General features: G+C 41.2%; 1 protein-coding gene and 1 non-coding gene across 3 annotated transcripts in view; one reads left to right on the forward strand and one right to left on the reverse strand.

Annotated features, from left to right (window-relative positions):
- Window positions 1-4,101, forward strand: part of AGGF1 (angiogenic factor with G-patch and FHA domains 1) — a 37,425-nt gene extending 33,324 nt beyond the window's left edge. Inside the window, exon 15 of one of the 2 annotated variants that reach the window (XM_053931645.1) lies at window positions 3,547-4,101. The gene's annotated coding sequence lies outside the window, so the exon portion shown is untranslated. The remainder of the gene's footprint in view (window positions 1-3,546) is intronic. The other variant, XM_053931646.1, reaches the window with a different exon arrangement.
- Window positions 207-335, reverse strand: LOC128782565 (small nucleolar RNA SNORA47). Its single transcript, XR_008428848.1, has one exon. It is a non-coding gene; the product is annotated as a small nucleolar RNA SNORA47 (small nucleolar RNA).
- Window positions 4,102-13,852: the final 9,751 nt, after the last annotated feature.

The following is a 13,852-nucleotide window of genomic DNA, read 5'->3' on the forward strand; positions in this document are numbered from 1 at the left end:
GAAAGTGGAAAAAGCAGTACCATTAATATATAGATTGTTAACAAAACAACTACAGGTAAGTTTGAGTAATCCTTATCAAGCAGTTGTATGCCTTTGTTGAGTAGGAAGACTTGTATTGCGCTAAATATGACTTTTCAACCTTTACTTTAGTGACCTCTTATAAATGAGTGAGGTGAAAACCACCAGTGGTGTGCAAGCCTTATGTGCAAATGCAGTACTGCTTTCCCTCATGTCAGAAGGGGAACATAAGTTGCTATTGCACTATTATAATTTTGGAAGCTATAACCAGTAAGATACAGCATAAAGTTTAACTATCTTACCTTCTCAGTCCTCCAACCATCCTGTTGCCTTTCCCAGCTTTTGATACTTGAAGTTGCTTTTTTATACAGCCAAAGTCCAGTTTCAGCAGTTTGCTTTATGTATAAATACTGTTAATGAATACATGTAATCCTAAAGTTCTTAAGGATAAAACTAATCAGTTTATATAAACAGTTTTCTGTAGTCCTCACAGTGAATTTTGTCAAATTAGCAAACATATTTATGAAATATAAAATAAAGAGCGATAGGTACATTCTTAAGAGTTGAACCATCCAGCTGGCACATAAAAACATGGAGTACAGTCAGTGTGGTGTGCAAGGCCCTGAACTATCTGCGTATGAACTGCTTTTACAAAACATACCATAGGATGAAACTGGAGTGTTTGTTCCAGCAAAGCTGCTACAGCTGGTTGTGTGACGTGAGACTGAGGCTTTCTGCCAGCAGATGAATCCACGGCAGCAGGAAGAGAGGTCAAAACCAGCATCCAAGAAGACTACTGAAAGGTGCATTCCAGTGGGTTTTTTTCCGTGTGATTTTTTTTTCCAAGTGCTGTGATCTCTTAACGTGGGATTTTTTTTCTCAGCGAGTTTCTGATTTCTAAACGGGTTTCATCTGCACCTTATTTTAATTCAGCAATGCCTCTCTGTTGATGAACATACCTGCGTACGAGTTTACAATAGCAGTATCCTTGTTCAGCTCTTCAGCGCACCGGGGCACCCTCCGCTCTCCTCCGTGCCCAAGTGTCCTGATGTCATTTCAGCGCTGTATACAGGACACGTGCTACCTCTCTTGCCGCTCCTGCAGCTCTTCGTTTAATAGGGCAGGGGAAAAAACGGGTCTGACGGCCCGGCTTCCTGCGCTCTGCCAGGGAGGCCGCGCAGCGAGCTGCGCCCGGCAGCGCCTCCCGCCGCAGGGGGCGGCCCCGCGCCGGCCGCCAGCCTCCGCCCTGCCGCCATCTTGTCTGGCCTCACGGCGCTGGGGAAGAGCGGGGCAGGACCCGCCCAGCCCGGCCTCGGCCGGTACCGCGCTACCCAGGGCTTCCCCCGCCGGGCAGGACACAGGCACGGCGCTGGGATGAGCCCGAGCTGCCCGCTGGTGTGCTGCTCTGCGGCCCAGGAGCGGCGAAGGGAGTAGGGAATGCATCACATTGCCAGAGGACAGGTAGACAAATGAAAACGGCAACCACAGATAGTAGTTTGAAAGCACATTGAAATTACATTTTTAACATTTTGACTTATAAATGATCCTATGAATGAATAAGTGGCGTCTCAGGAGCGATCGTGAGAAAGATGCCAGGAAGAGCCAGTGTGGCAGTAGTCTCAAGCACCTCATTCACACAGAGCTGACTCTTAAATTTGCCATGCCCTGCCTGTCTGTTGTAAAAAGCCTTACAGCCCCTGCTTCTCAGGATACCCGGTCCTCTCTTTGTCTTCCCTTTTCTGTTCAAGGACAATGTTTTTGCCTTGATAGTCTACAGGCAAGCCTGCTTCCTACTGCAGATGGTGTGCTTTGGCCAAACCTCAACTGCTGGACTTTGTGAGACTGGAAAGTTTACAGATTGTCAAGCTAGAATGTGTAGCACGCTGAGTCTTGCACAAAAACCTGTTCATCTCCAACATTTTTCTCCTTCAATCCTTTATTTCTTCCTTCGTTGTTTCCTCTGGCTTATTTTTTTCTCTAGATCATCAGATTTCTTCATTTAGCTGCTTTCTACACATCAAAAACAATATGCCGACTAAGTAAAACTATGATACTTAAATTAAAACCATCAGATTGCTCACTGGGCTTGCTTTTTCAGCATTTCATCCTCTACTCAGCCTGTACCACCACAAGGCAGGAATAGTCTAAAGTGCCCAGTGATATTGAGTTATGTTGATTGTGAAACAACATTACAGTTTCTGTTCCATAAGTTCCTTGGCAAATCCCTAATCAATTAGTTTGATTCTTCAACTATGCACTAGAAATAATACTATTTTTTCCCTTTTTAGAGGTATTCAAAAAGCAGCCAGTTCTATGTGGCCCTGCTTGAACAGGGTGTTGGACAAGGTGACTACCAGATGTTATTTACAACCTCAGCTGCTTTGCAACTCTGATTACCACAAGAAGGTGCAGTGAAGAACTGATTGGCATTTAGATATTGCAGGGGTAGAGGCTGTATGCATATTAGGCAAGCAGAAGGAAGTATTGAACTCACAATAAAACCAACAAAGAGCCCAAGGAGAATGGGAATTTGAAGACTTGGCAGCAAGGAAAACTCTGCTGACCACTCTACCTTTCACCAGCTATCTTTGAAGCTGGGATTCATGATCCTACAGAGGTTAAGTTGCAAGAACAATACGCATGTGATGAGTCTGACTGGTAAAGATGAAACCAGGGTTTTGGAAGTGGCTTGGCAGGCTGGCAAGTCCAGCATTCCTCTACTGAGCATAGCAAAGAAGCATAGCTTAAAAAATTAAAAGGTGATACAATCAGTAAGTGGCACAGCAGTGGACCATCTCAGTTTTTTAAATTTTGTCACATGGTTTTTAAAGAGGCATTCTGTGTATGTAACGTTGTACAAAGTTGTGATGTTCCCAAACATTTGCTTAGAGGCAGGTCTGTGTGCATCTATAGGTGCACTCATCCTTCATGAAGACAGTGGCAGGAAAAACCCCACTGAGGCATATCTGGGATGTGTTTTCTGTTTGGAAGTCTTTCTGAGAGACATTCTGACCTTTGTTGACCAAGAGGTTTGAGGTTTTTTGGTTGTGATTGACACAAGAGAGCAGAGCTTCTGTCTAGATGCGTTACTTGACAATGAGCAGTTGTACTCTTCTACAAAGTCAATATGATGTGAACATGGTAACCAGGGGGCCACTAGAAGTGGGCTTCTTGTCGTTGTTCAGGTTGAGCACAACATAACTGGATGGACAAGTCCCCTATCCAACAGTTCAGAGCTTTTTAAAGCACTTGATAAGAAGGAGGGTATAACTGGGGTGAAAAGAATAATTTTTTAATGCAGTAGTTCCATTTTTCATTTTACCATCTAAATGTTTCATTTGAGACTTTAACCTTTATACAATAAAGCCTTGACTTGGAAATTGCTCACAGTACACAAGTTCCCTAAAATAGCTTTATCCACTGTTTGTCTTTAGTGTATTTAAATAAGGGTATATCTTCTGATGAATTTGCAATATGTGGGGCTTTATTACAAACTGAGATACTTTTTATATGCTTTTATTTGATCAGGAAATACATATGAAAGATGACTGTGACTTTCAGTTTTACCTGTTTTCCGTCATGTCTGTACATGTGACACCCTGCCGACACCCTGCCATTAGGATCATGATTGAAGTCTGCACCTTGCTTGCTCAAATGCCCATTTACATTGAATTTTGTCACAATTTACATTGCCCATTACATTTGTCCATTTACATTGAATAAAGCCAGAGTTGAGTTGAAAACTGAATGTGGTTTTAATGCTTGTAACCTTTCACACTTTGGAAGTACAAACAAGCTGCTACATTCCTTCTTCCTCAGATCTTCTGCAAAATCCATGTCTCTTTATTTGGAGTTGAGTAATGGTGAAGCATTACAAAAATGTTTAAACAGCATGTGACATGATGCTCACCTCTTTCTTCATTGTCCTGTGACTTGCATTCGGTGATGTATTTTCTTTCCCCTAGATACTGCTGACACCTGGCTACAGTAATATGCTAATTCCCAGTATCCACCATTAAAACTAATGAACTGTTGAAGCCTAGATAAATCACTTCAGTCATTACAAATAAAGATTAAAATGGCTTAACTGAGTGTAAGACTCATTTTTAAAATGCTGCAGTAGATGTGTTATCAGGAGACCTTTAAGTTGAGATCTCAGTATACTTCAAAGGCTTCCTGTAACAGCTGGCAGGATTATTAATAGCTGCCACTGCTGATTTAGGTAAAGAGTATGTTTTCTTGGGGGATTTTAACTAATGAGTCATGTCATTTTGTTCACCATAGTTTTTATTTGTTTTGCTTTGAAAGAAACAAATTTCTGTTTACTAGATGGTGTGCCTGGGTTTGACAGCTTAAAAGAGCAACCTACAGATTCTGGAATGTAAGAATAGGAGCTTCAACTGGGATTTCACCCTGACTTCAGTGAGTGCACACTGGCTGCCATCACCTAACAATCTGGCTGCTGAAGCTCATAAGCCAGTGTTAATAGATAATGGCTTGGATGCTGGTACAGAACTCTGCACACACATACACCTGCCCCAGCTCTTCAAGCTGGAGGAGAAATCAAAATGGTGGTGTCAAATTTTGCAGGAATGAAGTAGTGGTTTGATGCTGGCTTGATGCCAAGCACCCACCAAAGCCACACTCTCACTCCCCTCTGCCAGTGGACAGGAGAGAGAAAACAGAGTAAAATGTTCATGGGTTGAGATAAGAAATCGCTCACCAAATACTGTTGCAGGCAAAACAGACTGAACTCTGGGATATTACTTGAATTGATTACTAAAAAAATCAGAGCAGGGTAATGAGGAGTGAGATAAAATCTTAAAACCTCCTTCCCCACACCCCTCCCTCTTTTCCAAGCTCTACTTCCTACCTGTGCAGGGAGACAGGAAATAGGGGTTACAGCCAGTTCATCACAAGTTGTTCCTGCCACTGCACAGGGAGAGAGGTCCTTCCTCTGCTCCAGTGTGGAGTCCTTCCCACAGGAGACAGTTCCACAAACTTATCCAATGTGAGTCCATCCTACAGGCAGTTGTTCTCCATTAACAGCTCCAGCACAGGTCCCTTTTCACAGGGTCCAGTCCTTCAGGCACAGTCTCCTCCAATGTGGTCCTCCACAGGGACACAAGTCCTACCAGGAAACCTGCTCCAGCGTGACCGCCTCTCTGGGTTCACGGGTCTCTGCCAGGACTGTGCTCCAAAAAGTTTCACAGCCTCCTCTCAGACATCCACCTGCTCTGATGAGGTTCTCTTCCCAGGGCTGCATTTGGATCTCTACTCCACCATGGATCTCCATTGGCTGCAGGGGTACAGTTGCTTCACCATGGCCTGCAGGGGAATCCCGAGTCTGGTGCCTGGATCATTTTGTCCCCATCCTTCTCCACTGACCTTGCTGTGTGCTCAGTTGTTCCTCTCACATATTCTTGCTCCGATGCATCTGCACAATAACTTTTTCCTTTTTAAGTCTGTTGTCGGAGAGACCTTACCACCATTACTGATGGGCCCAGCATTGGCCAGCAGTGGGTCCATCTCTGAGCCAGCTGGCTCTGGCTTTGTCAGACATAGGGGAAGCTTCTGGCAGTTTCTCACAGCAGCCACCTCTGTTAGCTCCCCTGCTTTCAAAGTTTGTCCATGCAAACTGAATACAGTGTTGGTATAGAAGTCTACACACATATACGTATGCCCCAACTCTTCAAGCTGGAGGAGAAATGTCACAGAATCATAGAATATTCTGAGTTGGAAGGGACCCAAGGATTATCAAGTCCAGCTCTTAAGTGAATGGTCTATATGGAGATCAAACCCATAACTTTGGCATTATTAGCATCATGCTCTAATGAACTGAGCTAATCTCATTTTGTGACATAAAATGGTTGTGTCAGACTTTGCAGGAACATGATCCCAAACTGAGAAAATGTGTTCTCATTTTGCAGCATCATCTTCCTGCCAAACTATGCATGTTATACTACTGCAGTTAACCAAGGAAGATCTTTCTATTGTCATTGATTTAGATCTCCTATGTTTGCTCACCTAAATAAAGCATTTACTGGCTGTTTGTATTCAGCATTTTGTTGAATCACCAACTATTAGTGCAGTGACAGCTGCACTAATAGTTGGTGTTATCATAGTGCCAGCCAAATTGCAGCAATGTTACAGGTGTCAGGATACTTGCTTATTTTGAAAACAGTACACTTTTCAGATTGTGTATCTTTCTTTTGAATAATTACAGGTTTGATATTCTACATACTGTTAAAAATAGTCTAGAGCCGTGAAATACCTAACTCTTGACAGATGCACTGGCATGATTTTTTCTATTTGCTTCAGTTTGAGTGACTCAATTAACAGTTAGTAGTGGTTTTACAAAGTGTATTTTGGAATCCATAAAGCTTATTTGGAGTAAAAAATCCTTTTATGCAAAATAAAGATAACAGTCTTTACTTTAGGCTTTCAGAATGGTATTTTTTCACCAGCTACTTGCCACTTGTAAGTTTCTGTCGATTATTTAAAAATATGATGTTATTTCATTGATGGTTGCATCTGTTTGTTTATTGGGGTTTTTTTTTGATGATGACACCTCTTTGAGTTCAATTCAGTTACTTGGAATTTAAGATAGAATTAATAAGAACAGAAATACATTCCTAGCCCTAGATCCTCAGAATGTGAGATAGTAACCAAAGCCAAAGCATGGCTGAGCACATTGATACATACAAAGAAAATCAACATGAAGAGAACATTTTTATCATTGCAGTAAAGCCCGCAAATGCTGCAGAAATGCAAGAACTATACTTTCCAGTTGTTGACTGCTTTAACTCCAGTCATCTCAATGAAGTTTCCTTGCTTTATGATTTAATGTATAATTATATTCTTGTGCCTTCTTTACTCTCAGAGTCCGTAGCTTTTATTTCACAGGACAGAATGTGTTTAGCAAGCAAGCTGGTTCAGACTTTTTGCCTACAGTTTCCATTTCCCCAGTCATGTCTCCTATTCACATCTTCTGGCCTAGAGCAAAAATCTCATGCTGTTCCTTGGATGCATCTGTTTCATCACTGGGATTCCCATGCTATCTGCTCTGCACTCTACATCAGCACACTTAAAACCAGTGCATGAAGATGATGCTGAAGAAGCCGCAGTAAGTGGTGGCATCAATTGAATTAATGATTTGTAGGATTTAAAATATAAGCACATCAGCTACCTACTATTTTCAGGTGATAGAATCATAGGTTCATAAAATAGTTTGGGTTGAAAAGGACCTTAAAGATCTCCTAGTTCTACACCCTGCCATGGACAAGGAAACCTTCCACTAGACCAGGTTGCTCAAAGCCCCATCCAACCTGGCCTTGAACACTTCCAGGAATGGGGCATCCACAGTTTCCCTGAGCAACCTCTTCTAGTGCCTCAATGCACTCACAGTAAAGAATTCTTCCTGATATCTAATATAAGCTGTCCTCTTTCATTCTCCCTTATCCTCTAATTACACTGATAAAAAAACCCTTGTTCAAAGTCATACCCCCTTGTCTTACAATGATACTGATAAAAAACCCTCCCCATGTTTCCTGGAGGTCCCTTTTAGGTATTGGGAGGTCTCCCCATTACCTTCTCTTCTGCAAACTGAATAATCCCAACTCTCTCATCCTTTTCATGTAAGAGAGGTGCTACAGCTCTCTGGTCAGTTCTGTGGCCCTTCTCTGGATCCACTCCAGCACGTTCATGTCTTATGCTGGAGGCCTCTCCAGCGTGCTGTGGCCCCTCAAGCAGTTGTGACACCACAAGGCTTGGTGTCATCAGCCAACCTGCTGAGCCCACTGTCCGTGTCCCTGACAAAGATGTTACATAATCCTGGCCCTAGTGCAGACCCCCAGGGAGCACCACTCACCACTCCTCTCCACCCAGACTCCACCCAGTTGTGGCCATTGGCCACAACTCTTTGAGCAGAAGCATTCAGGCAATTCCGTATCCACTGAGTGATCCACCTGTCAAATCCAGGTCTCTCCACTGTAGAGTCAAGGGTGTGCATGGAAGCATCAAATGCTTTGCAGAGACCCAGTTAGATGATATTCCCTTATCCACCCATTGTAGGAGGCCACCATATATGTCAGGCATCATTTGCCCTTAGTGAAGCCATGTTGACCGCCATGTTGGTTATGACGTATGTAAAGCCAATGAACAAGTTTTAGTGCTTTGCACAAAACAAATATTTGAAGGCTCTTATCAATACATGGTCAGTGTCTTACTGCGCTGCAGTCTTCCAGAATAGGTGAAAGATCTTCTTTGGACTGTTAAAGTTTCCATAAGGCATTCAGCACGCATGGAAGAATTTGACCAAATTTCGACCTTGACTACTGCTATGCCCATTGGATAAATTCCCTGTGCCAAATTTTCCCTGTGTTTTTACTTGTTGTTTCATGTCAAAAGTGATCATGCTATAGCTCTGCACTGGCATACAATTGCCTTTTTCCTGTAGGGCACTGACATTATCACCGGGGCTGCAAAAGCTGGAGACCACTTTATTTCCAGCATGGCCACTTAAGTAGGGATTATGATCACAGTAATGTCATAGAGGAAAACACCCACACAACATCTCCCAGGAGCAGAAAATATTTCTGCCTGTTTGCCTGACGTGGCCTGTTAAAGGTTGCTGAGGTAGAGGCACCCTGAAGGTGTGCAGAGAGTCTGTTATCACAAATCTGGTGGTTTCAAAACTCTTTATAAATGCAGTCACAATTGAAAATTCATCTGCCTGTTTGGCTGATGGTCAGAGGGACATAAGACCTGGGTTTTCCCAGGCTGGAAAAGAGACTTATATATCTCTGCCCTCATGCTTCTGCAGAATGAAAGCCTTGGTCTGCATGTAGGAGAAGTGCTAGTGGGTTTTTGGATTATTTACAACTTCATCTAAGTAATCTAAGCATTTATTTGGCATTTAGAAACCTCTCTTTCTGTGCATACCCCCATCTCATCTCCTACTGTGCCAGAAGTTGGAAGTAGTATGGAGGACCATAGCAAGAATGACTAGAGGACTTGAAACATGGTTGGGATGACAGGCTAAAGAATTTGGTTTATCAATTCTTAAAAAAAAAAAAAAAAAAAAAAAAAAAAAAGAGAAGAGTTCATGGACAAAGAGTTTCCAAGCATGGTGTTGAAGAGGATAATAACCAGTTGTCTACCAAATTAATGAGGGAAAAAACTAGTATGACTGGATTTGGAAGTTTTTCCCCTTTTGTGGATGTCATGGAATGTCCAGGCAGAATGCACATTTATTATAGCAAGTTGCACAGCTGTCCCTGTGCAATGAGTTCTTGTTTTGTACAAGGTCTTGCTTCCAAGAAGGCAGCCAGGTTAGATGTCCAGGAGCTTCTTCCAGCCCTATTCTAACTGCTGTTGTGTGCTGCAGGGAGCATGTACAGGAGAAACCTAGTAATGTTGTTGGTTCACTTCATTAGGGAGTCAGTCAGGTGGCCAGCAGATAATTTCATCTCTTCAAGTGCCCTCTGCCTCCAAATGTAAGTTCTAGAACACTTGTGTTTGGGTGTGCTTTTTTTACCATGCACCTTATCCTATTATTGGTACATCTCTCAAATTCAGACATTTGCAAAAGCAACAGAAACCTTTACTTTTCTGGACTTACTTTTCTGAACACTTTTTCAGAGTTTAGTGAATTCACATGATGCCACTGACTTCCATACTGTGCAACCTTTACATCTTCATGTAGTTGGATGCCCTGTTTTGCATTTCATTTCAGTGTATTCTGTGAGACTAAGTGGAACTAACTAGGAAATTTATTTTTTTCCTAAATGATTTTTCTAATTTATGTCTCTTGTTCATGTTTTCCATTTCATCTCTGATTTGATAGATCTTTGTGTTCTTGGTCTCAGTTTTTCCTGCTGAGAAGTGCTGACTGCTGTGTAGTATACATTTTTCTTGTAGAAACACAGCTATAATAGTAAAAAAAAGAAGAAAAAATAAAAAAGAAAATCACTACCTTCATATTAATCAGGAAAGAACGTTTCCCTGGCAGCTTCTGTTCAATCTGAGTCCAACATGGAGGATGATATAACAACTTGCAGTACTAATTTAAATGCCACATCTGTTAGTGAGAAATAAAAACCAGGTAAGTGAGCTTTTGTCAAAACCAATTTACACATCTAAAAACTTTAAGGCTTTTTTAATGTATAAATGTAGATTTAGATGTAAGTCAGCATAGATATGGCCATGCAGTTTTACTCCGCCTATTGTATTTTTGCACAACACACTGTCCTTCCTATTGGCAATCTTACCTCTAGCTATGTATATACAGAAGGACTATAGTTCATGCATTTGTGGATTGGCACAATTGTGAATGTGGCTAAGCAATCCTCAGCAGGTCAAAAGCTCTGGAACATGTTTTTTTTTAAGGCCGACCTAATTGTCCAGATCTGCATTGCTCAGTTTTCATTCGGTGTGAACAAATTTAGCAAATGTACATTCTAATAAGGCTACCAGGACTCATATTGCTGAGGCCTTCCAAGAATCTAATGCCTCTTCAGACTGCTTTCAGAAAATGCGGAGGAAGTGAATTCCAAGCAATGGATTAGCACCTGTGGTGGCCTGATGTCTGTCTCACCTACAACTCCTGGGAGCAGGTGCTGTCTTCACATAATTGAGGTGGGCTAATTAGAGTACTGTAAGCCTAAATACAAACTTTGCTTTAGGCTGAATGGCTTATTTCAACATAAGCCTGTGATTCTCTGACCCAAACCTGATGAAAATACTGGGTTTAAACTAAGGGACGACTGATTTTTGCTGGGTTTTTCACTGAAAAAACTACAAGGTTTAAATCACTTCTTTGAAAAAAGACACCACAGCTCTGCATGCGGACAAGCCTTTAAGCTTCAGTTTGTTTGTGTGATATACAGACCAGAGAATACAAAGGGCATCCTTATTCTCCCACCAGTTCCGATCCACACATCTCTCTTTACTTGTTGTTCTCTGCTGGACCCATGAGGTCATCTCAGTTTGACTGTTCATTTGTGACTGCAATAATAATGTTTTAGAAGATGACACATGTGGTGAGAATACCAGTCCTAATACCATTAAGAGCATGGTGAGAGACAGAATGATCATCTGGCCAGGCCTGAAGGTAGACTCTGGAAGTGCTGTTTTCCTTACCTGGGGCTGATTTCAGTCTCAAGTCTATTTGCAGTGTAATGTGCCGACATGCCATCAGATTTCCAAAATACTCAGAGGAAGGATTTGCGCTGACAGCTGCACTGATGAGTGGCCCTTCTGATTCCCCTCCCCCAGCTCATTAACATGCATGTCTTCCCTTATTAGTGTTTGTCATTATGTGAACAGCTGGTAACTGTTCTGTTTTTATTCTCATCAAAAAGAGGGCTTCACAGCCATGAGGAAAATTAGTATTAGGTACAAGCAATTTTTAATTCTGACTCCAGGTCCATTAATTTTTTCATTATCGTTCTCATCATCATCATGGCAAGGGTGGGCAGGTAGGCTGCAGGCCTGATTCTCATCTCACTGGGAAGAGTATAAAGGGAGAGAAAGTCTTTCAAAGGCAGTGGGCTTACACCAATGCAAACTGGGGTAAGTGCAGATCAGGGTCTGGCTCTCGTTACATTTTTCATGGCTGCCTTTAAAATATGAATAGTTTCTCTTCCAATCCATTTTAACTGTAATTAACTGTAATGAAGATTTTTCTCTGCTTGTATTTCTGAAATACATGCTCCACCAAAGATTTTAAATGACCCCTCTGCTACATATCTTATAATCAAGGTATAAATTATTCCCCTCATGTATTTAAGGAGAAGATGAGAAACTAAAAGATAATTGGTAACTAAACACATCTATTGAGGTTCTCGCTTTGATTTTTCTCTCAGTAGATGACTGGTTAAGAGGGAATATGCATTTTTATTGGACCTGTATTCAGGACTCTGAGCAAGGACAGTCAAAGTATTTTGTGAGCTGTCTGAAATACTCTAGCATTTAGATCTCCAAATTCCAAGCTCTTAACCATTTTGGAGTGATAATTTACTCTAGATTTTTAAATTACTTATGAGGGTTATTTTCTTCCATGCTTTTCATCCATCACATAAGATATTTTCCATTTTCTCTTTTCAATCCATTAGCCTGGGAACACAGTCATTTTCCATAGGAACCCAAGCAATATATGCATGAATTTTTGTTTTTTTTTTAATGTTGTGGAAAACTTAGGTAAGCTGTAGAGGTAAGAGAATATAAAAGCTGGACTTGTGTCTGACAGCACTAGTTAAACTCTTTCTAACTACAAGTGCCTTTATTATGGCAAAGGAATGTCAAATGTCTAGTGGATCTAGAAATTTGGTAATTATATGAAATTTCCATAGGAAAGAGAAGTCTCATGCTATCTCAGATGATTTTTTTAATAGTGTTTTAAAGTTCAGGTGGGCTTGAAACACCATGTAGCCACTCCCTCAAGGCCCTCTCTCTTCCCCTCCCACCCTGGTGGAATGGGGAGAAGAATTGAAATAAAACTTGTATGTTGAGATAAGAACAGTTTATTAAGTGAAAATAAAGAAAAACACACTAATAATGGTAAATAATAATAATAATGAATAATGGTAATAAGAAGGGGAAAAAGCAAGTGCTGCACTCTGCAGTTGCTCAATGCCCAATGCCAGACCACCCTTCCCAAACCCAGACTGGCCCCCCTTCTGAGTAACTCCCCCCAGTTTATATACTGGGCAAGACCTTCTGTGATGTGGAGTGCCCCTTTGGGCAGTCTGGGTTACCTGTTCCAGCTATGCTCCCTCCTAGTGTGTTTTTTTTTTACCTCCTCACTGGCAGACCACAAGACAAGGGGAAAAAAGAGTCTTTGGCTTGGATAAACCGGACTTAGCAAAAAGGCAAAACATCAGTGTATTATCAACACCATTCTCATGTGGAATCCAAAACACAGCGCTATCACAGCTACTGAGAAGAAATTAACTCTACCCTGGCTGAAACCAGGACAAACAGTACACTGTTGTTACACTTCTTGAACATTGAACCCAACTGATAACAGACTGTAAGTCAAATAATTGCAGAAAAGAGCAAACATGGAACATATTATGTACATATATAAAAATACTTACATATATAAAATTAAGTTTAAATTTTCCTTGAAAAATATGGAACTATAAAGCTGTGGTGTATGAACATGACAGATTAGATCACTCTCGACTATTTTTCCAGGTTAAATACAAGTGCAAAACAGTGAATAGCCTTGCATTGAAACCGAGTAAATTCAGTATGTTCTGCAATTAAGTTAAAGTATACTTTGGTGCCACCAGTATATTGGAAAGCACTTCAAAATTAACTTCTGTTTCCTCCATATTTCCCTCCCAGTATTGTTATATACGATCTTTTTTTTTTTTTCATTTGATTCTAATCTCACATTCCAAAGAAAATTAGTTTGAAACAAATTTGTAAAGTAGTTTTAAGTGAACACAACTTTTTAAGCAGTCAGATGACATGAAAATTAAGGAAATGCTGGGAACAAAATACCTGAAGATAAATAATTAAATTAGTTTTGAATGTTGAGTTGTTCTCCTGTCTTCCAGTGAAGACATGCATACAGTGATCAGTTGTCCAGACAAAGTCTCGGTGAGACGCTACTTTTTCCTTGCGGGACCGCGTTTTCATCTCTGGAGCTGTTCGTTCTGAGCCACCAGAGGGTGCTCAGACAGCAGTATTACTGGGAATTACCTCGTCCTTTCAGGGACCTGGGGCTTTTATGCAGCTAGCCGTCCCTTTAATTCTCATGTTCCTACCTGTTTTGGCTGGTTTGTTCATTTGCTTGTTTGTTTTCTTTGTGTCTCTTTATTTA

Source organism: Vidua chalybeata, chromosome Z (genome assembly GCF_026979565.1).
Source record: "Vidua chalybeata isolate OUT-0048 chromosome Z, bVidCha1 merged haplotype, whole genome shotgun sequence".
Lineage (NCBI taxonomy): Eukaryota > Metazoa > Chordata > Aves > Passeriformes > Viduidae > Vidua > Vidua chalybeata.